Genomic DNA, 7,978 nt, shown 5'->3' with positions numbered 1-7,978 from the left:
TTTCTAAGGGTCAAAACCCAGGATGTTTCAGTCTTCCCCACTAGGAACATTCATCCTTGAATGACGGACAAGGTAGGGGTAACCACACACAGAGTCATTTGCATTATCAAACATCCCTTCAAGAAAGTTTGAAAACAAAGAGGTAAAGATGTTAATCTTTCCTTTAACAAACTCAGAAAATAAAGATGTGTTCAAGACACAAACCTTCCACACAAATCCCAATAGCAGAAAAAAAATGTGGATACCTGGACTTCATGTCCTCTTCTACTTCCCAAGTAGCTTCTTCTACCTGATAGTTCCACCGTATAATCTTAACAAAAGCCACATCCTTAGTCTGCAACCGACGAACTTTCCTATCTAATATCTCAATTGAGACCTCTTCATGAGACAGAGAATCCAAAATACCCAATCCTTCCAAAGGAACAACCGAAAAAGGATCACTAAGACCTTCCTCAACATAGAAACATGAAAGACCGTATGAACCAAACTTAAGCTAGATGGCAACTCCAACTCATAAGCAACATTGCCAACTCTCCACAAAATCATATAAGGACCAACAAACCGAGGACCGAGTTTCCCTTTTTTTCCAAACCACACCACTCCCTTCATAGGAAATACCTTGAGGAACACCCTATCCCCAACCTCAAACTCCAAGTCTATGCCTAATATCCGCATAGGACTTTTGGCGACTTTGGAAAGCTTTAAGCCAATCCTGAATCACTCTGACCTTTTCTATCACCTTATAAACCAAATTTAGACCAAACATGCCCACTTCTCTAAGCTCAAACCACGTAATAGGAGATCTACACCTCCTACCATACAATGCCTCGAAATGAGCCATACCAATACTCGAATGGTAGCTATTGTTGTAAGAAAACTCCACCAAAGGTAGATGCTCAACCCAATTGGCCCTATAGTCAATCACACAAAACCAAAGCACAAATTCTAATATCTGAATAGTTCACTCCGCTTGCCCATCCGACTGTGGATGAAAAGCCGTACTCAAACTAACTTTAGTCCCCAACCTTTTTTGAAAAGACTACAAAAAATAAGACATAAATTACGTACCATGATCAGAGATAATCAAAACAGGTACCTCATGCAGCTTCACAACCTCTTGAAGATACAACCACACATAATCCTCCGCTAAAAAGGTAGTTCGTACTAGCAAGAAATGCACAGACTTGGTCATCCTATCCACGATGACCTAAATCTAATCATACTAATTCTGAGACCGAGGAAGACTGGTAAAGAAGTCCATATTGATCACTTCCCACTTTTATTCAGAAAAATCAATTTCTTGATACAACCCTTTTGGCCTTATGTGCTCAACATTAACCTATTGACATTCCATATACTTGGCCACGAAATCACCTACATCCCTCTTTATGCCATTCCACTTATAGATCTCCTTGAGATCATGATACATCTTAGTTGGGCCAGGATAAACAACATAGTGCGACTTATGTGCCTCAACCAAAACCCTTTGTCACAGTCCATCGACATTAGGAACACACAACCTTTCTTGGTACCGTAAAGTACCATCACCATTGATCTCAAACACCACTACCTTTCGCCCACAAATGTCACTCTTGATTTACATTAAGACAGGATCAAGCACTTGCTTCTCTTTAATCTCTGCACCAAGATAAGACTGAACCACTTCTTGGACCATTACACCACTATCCTTAGAGTCTAAGAGATGAACTCCAAGATTAGCCAAATGGTGAATATCCTTTACCAATTCCCGTTTGCTTTCCACCATATGAGCCAAACTCTCTATGGATAACCTGCTAAGAGCATTAACAACCACATAAGCCTTACCTGGGTGGTATTGAAGACTCATTTCGTAATCCTTGAGAAGCTCAAGCCACCTCCTTTACCTGAGATTAAGCTCTTTTCGAGTGAACATGTACTGAAGACTCTTGTGATAAAAAAAAGATAGCCACGTGAACACCATACAAATAATGCTGCCATATTTTCAAAGCAACCACAACCGTCAAAAACTCCAAATCATGAGTAGGATAATTTCTCTCATGTACGTTCAACTGCCTGGAAGCATAGGCAATCAACTTCCCATGCTGTATCAAAACACATCTAAGCCCTAACTGAAATGTATCATAATAAACCACAAATCCATCATTGCCTTTCGGCAAGGTTAGGATTGAAGCCATAGTCAACTTCTCAAAACTCCTTTCACAAGCATCCGACCAAGAAAACTTAATCTTCTTCTGATTCAACTTAGTCAAAAGAGAAGCTATCAAAGAAAAGCTTTCCACAAATAGCTTATAATACCCGACTAAACCCAAGAAGCTCTGAATATCAAATAAAGTCGTGGGATTAGGCCACCTCTTTACCACAACAACTTTCTGTGGATCCACCATGATCCCTTCACTAGAAATAATATAGCCCAAGAAGTCATAGATTCAACTAGAACTCACACTTAGAGAACTTGGTATACAACTGTTGGTTCTTTAAGGTCTGCAATACCACACGAAGGTGATTAGTATGTTCCATTTCACTCTTCGAATAAACCAGAATATCATCAATAAACACAATGATAAAGAGATCTAAATACTGCCTGAACACCTTGTTTATCAAGTCCATAAATGTTGTTAGAGCATTAGTCAACCAAAACGACATCACCAAGAACTCAAAATTCCCATACGGAGTACGACAAGTTGTGTTAAGGATATCCACCTCCCTAATCATAAGTTGATGGTACCCAGACTGAAGATCTACCATAGAGAATAACTTAGAACCTTGTAACTTATCAAACAAATCATCTATTCAAGGAATAGGATACTTGTTCTTGACCATCACCTTGTTCAACTGCATGTAGTCAATGCACATCCAAAGGGAACCATCCTTCTTGCACACAAACAACACCGGTGCACCCCATGGAGACACACTAGGACTAATAAACCCCTTATCTAGAAGATCCTTAAGTTTTTCCTTGAGTTACCTTAACTTAGTCATAACCATTTTATACAGAGGAATAGAAATTGGATGAGTGTCCAGAATAAAATCACTACCAAACTCTATTTCCGTATCCAAAGAAACACCAGGAAGATCATCCAAAAGGACCTCTGGAAACTCATTAACAACAGGGAACGAAGATAAAGAAGTACATTCAGAGTTAGAATCTTTAACTCATGCCAAGTAATAAAGACAACCCATAGAGATTAATCTCCGAGCTCTAAGAAATAAACCTCTCCCTAGGAGCTAAGAAACTACTTTCTCTTTCTATAATCGATTTACCACGAAACTTAAAGATAACCCTATGGGTCCAACAATCCACAGATGCATATCAAGAATGCAACCAATCCATATCTAGAATTACATCAAAATCTACCATATCCAACCTAAACAGATCCACCAAGGTCTGCTTGCCACCAATGGCTACCCCCCTTATAGACTCTCTTAGCAATAACTGAGTCACCTACCAAGGTAGAAACAAAAAAAAGATCCAAGATAACTATTGGATTGAAACCAAAATACACCACTATATTAGGAGTCGAATAAGATAAAGTGGACCCTTAATCAAGCAAAAAATATACATTATAAGAGAAAAGCTGTAATATACCGATAATGATATCAAGTTATACCTTGGATTACTGTCGAGACACAAAAGCATACAACTTTTTCCTACCAACACAAGAACCAGGAGTAGTAACAAAAGTAGATGCCACCTCACCAAGTGTAGTAGCAGAAGATGAAGCCACAGGAATCTTATTCTCCCTCACAGAAACCTTACTGACTAGATAATACATGAGACGATTGCTTACCTGGACATATTTGAATCACTTATCCCTTTCTTCCTCATAATAACCCCAATGAGGATGACCATAGAATTAACAAAGAGGACATAAAGAAACTAACTAACCCCCGCTCGCTTGAGATTGGGAAACCTATGCCCGATAATTATCACCACCTTGATGATTCTTGTCTCCTGACTGATAAGAAGCACTAGCAGAAAAGGAGCCCAAACTCCCCCACTTCTTTTTATGCAACTTGCCACCATCCCTACAACCCTGAGACTGAGTACCTCTCTAATCATAAAACCTACTCTTTTTTTCCTGCATATCCCCAAACTCCAGCTGCTTTCTCTTCTCTTCCTCAACCTGCTGCATATGAATAGTAAACCTCAAGATATCTATATCCTTAATAAGCAAGGCAGTCTTGCTTTCTAGAATCAAATCTCTATTCAACCTAGAAGTGAACTTCCTTATTTTCAACTTCATATCATCCACCAAATTAGGAGCATACCTTTATAGTTAATGGAACTTCAAAGCATATTCCTTTATAGATATCCTCTCTTTCCTGAGGTTCACAAACTTCTCCATCTTTTCTTCCCTCAACTCTTGAGGAAAAAACTAATCTAAGAAGGCATTAGAAAAAGCCTCCCATAACCCTTTCTCTTTCACATCACCTCTACCCTATCCCATTCCTCATACCACTAATAGGCAACATCTTTAAGCTGATAAGATATAAAGTTAGCCCTATTTACATTAGTATCCTGCATCACCTGAAAGATCTTTTCCATCTCATCCAAGAAGCCCTATGGATCTTGCTCCACCTTTATCCTAGTAAAAGTTGTAGGATCCATCTTCATAAATTGACCAACCCTTGTTGCCCTGGAAGACAAAACACTAGTCTCACCCCTCTCATCCTGAGTAGTAACTAATTGGGCAATGACATAAATAGACTAACAAAATTTTGTGTTCATCACGTTACCTTTAGGGACCTGAGGAAAACTAGCTAGAATAGGAGGAACTCCTGCACTATCAGGAATAGAACTATGAGATCAAAGATGTACTTCTAACGTAGGACGTTACCCTTCAGTATTATCCCCAAATGGGATGAAAGAATTTCCTTGTGTTTTAGATCAGGGAGGCATGATCTGAAAGAAAAATAAATAAGGATTAGAGGAGATTCCAGGATTAAAAACTCAAGCTTGAAAATAGAATACTAAGAAAGTAAAATATTCCTAAATGTCTTATAGCCTTTCTCTTATGATTGTGGTGCACTACACACCTATGAAAGAGACTCTACTTGACACGGCTTTGTGCACTTCTCAGTTGATCATGAACCTAGGCTCTGATACCAACTTGGCCTAACCCGACCCTGGGCCTTGTTGTAATGGGCATCCCAAGTCCAACCAGGACTGGGGACCACTCTCTGTTACCCAACCCAACCACCTATATCCAGACTTAGATGGGCTGGATTTTAAATATATAACAAGATAGCATTATTGTTTATATTAAGACTCTAGGATAGGGTCACAACCGTGAATGACTCAATCGAGTCCAACCATACCATACCAACCGCCCAACCATACCAAACCAAACCATAGATGAAAAACTAAAGGAAATGCCAAAACATAATATAAAAATCAATCCCAAAATATAATAGGAGGGAATAGTGGGAAATTATGTCCGATGATGCCAACCTTAATATTAATACAAATGCTAAGGCTGACACCTCTGTCGATCCCGCCCATACAAACCCTCAGAAGTACCATAAAGCCTTTATCCAAAAGAGTAAACAAATCTGGTTGGGACATGCCCCCAATCATGGCCAAAACCAATATCTGAAATAAAAGAGAAGTGTCTAAAGAAATCCATAACATAAAATAATGTATCCCAAAAGGATGAAAGCTCACCACTTCAGTCCAAATGCTGATACCAAATTTGCGTGCTAAATAGGAAGAGTAGAATAGCCAATTCCTACATAGCCTGGGTACACAACCGCCAGTCGATGGGGTTAGCAAGTGATCGCTGGTATGAATCTTTGAATAAGGATAAAATAATGCTAGTCATAAAACCAAGTAAAACCATCCATAATGCATACAACCATACATATATAAGTATTGAGAAAGGGGATCGGGTTTAGTATTCACTTAAAACATTTACATTGGTTGTGTAGTTTTCCCGTCCTTACCACCAACGGGCCATATGGGTTCAACTCCCCCTACTGAAAGGGCCCTAGTACATGTAGTCACATGACCAGGTAATATCCCATGGGATGACTAGTATATCCCCCAATATAAAATGTGCACATGCACATGGTCATTAAGACCCCTCATATCGATAAATATGAGTTTCCAATTTTGGTCCCCCTGGACCGCCACCTTTCATGGCTTAGCTATACACCCCGACATTAATGCCCAACTTAAACCATGTCAAAACAATGCAATTTGCATTTATTAACCAAAGTAAATATTAGTGGTATAATCATGCCACCCCTTACTTGCAAGTAATATCCTTTGAAAAATAATTTAGGTTAAGGAGACCTTGGGTTCCCCTCCATATACCATATTAAATCCACTTGGGAGACTTCCATATTCTCTACAAGCATAACCATTTAGCCTTTAGACTTCTCAAACTATTTAAACCATGCATAAATTCTTTGTCTAGTTTAAAATATGTAAGAGTTCCATTAAAAGAAGTCGATGTAATGAACATATCTTTATAAGTATTTTATCAAACACCGTATGGGCATAAATAACCAAAACCAATTTTAAATACCATTAAACCATTACCATGCAATCCAATTGTCCAAATCCACCATTAATGCATATAAAAGGATAACTAAAACTATAGGAAACCATAACCAAGCATTCAATATCAAAACCCTCAAATATAGTTGGAAGCCATAATCATGAAATCAATCATATAAACCATGTGTTAAGTTGAAATTACAATGAGGGAATAGAATCATGCCTTATATCAAAGAATTGATGGAAAGAAATCACCAAGACAAGCCCCAAAGTAATTCGTAAGATGAAACCCTAGCCTTCTTGCCCAAAAAGCTCTAGAGAGAATTGTAGAGTGTTTTGTTATAGTTTCTTAGTGTTAATGAATGGAATATTAGGATAAATAACCTTCTAAGAGTATTAGAAGTAGTGGGTCCTGGTTAGAATAAGTAGGAAAATATCTAGAATACCCCCACTTAAATTCCTTTAAAAAACTTGCCATAAGGATATGACTGACCCATACGAGTCATACCCTCATATACGATTGGTATCCACCATTCGTATCCAATCCTCATCCCTTGAATCAAACACTGTCTAGTATATGACTCATCCAACCAAGTCGTAATCATAACATACGATTCATACCCATAACCCGTATCCATGGCAAAATAAAATACTAGGAGGATGAAATACTGCCCACCATAGGAGTCCCTGCTATAACTCATGCCAAACCCTTACAACTCATACCTCTAAGTCATACCCATTCCAATTACCAAACCAATCCCACCAACTAACGCTGGTCAGGATACAATAGGACCATACCACTTGTACCCCAACATATGACTCATACCCATGAATTGTATTGGGTCTGAAGAATGGATTTCCTGGAAGTTTTCTAAGGTTCAAAACCTAGGATGTTTCATACATTGTTCGTTTGTGAAAAATAGAGTTCAAATAAGTCCGTGAGGTCAAAAATAAGTTTTGACCTTGCAGGACTGTTTAAACTCGTATAAAAGGCCCTTTTGGCTAATTTTGGGGCATTTGTCTCTTTTTTAAGAAGCTTAGCATCCACAAAGATTTGTTGACTTAAACGTGAGTCTTGTGGGTTGATTAGAAGATTGAATAACTTGTATAATCCATTTTTTCTACAAATCTAAGGTAAGATTCCTTTAAATTTTGTATTATTTTCTTGATTCCAAGACCCAAAACCCTAAGTCCTTGAGGCTCAATTTTAGCCACAAATATGATTGTTTTAATCAAATATTTTAAGGTTTATATCTCCCTAATTATGTTTGAACAATGGGTTGGTCTTGGAAACTCATTTTTGAAAGGTGGCACCCACTTGGAAGTCAAAGCTTATTGGATCGTGAGCAATTGGATTAAAGGTAGGTTAGACTTACTTGTAGATAGATTGAGCTTGATTATAGTATAATTATTGATATCTTTTAAGATTGGGTGGGGTTTTAGATGATAAATATAGGAATGGAAATACTTGGGATT

This window comes from Capsicum annuum, chromosome 12 (assembly GCF_002878395.1).
Source record: "Capsicum annuum cultivar UCD-10X-F1 chromosome 12, UCD10Xv1.1, whole genome shotgun sequence".
Classification (NCBI taxonomy): Eukaryota; Viridiplantae; Streptophyta; class Magnoliopsida; order Solanales; family Solanaceae; genus Capsicum; species Capsicum annuum.
This window is presented reverse-complemented; position numbering follows the sequence as displayed.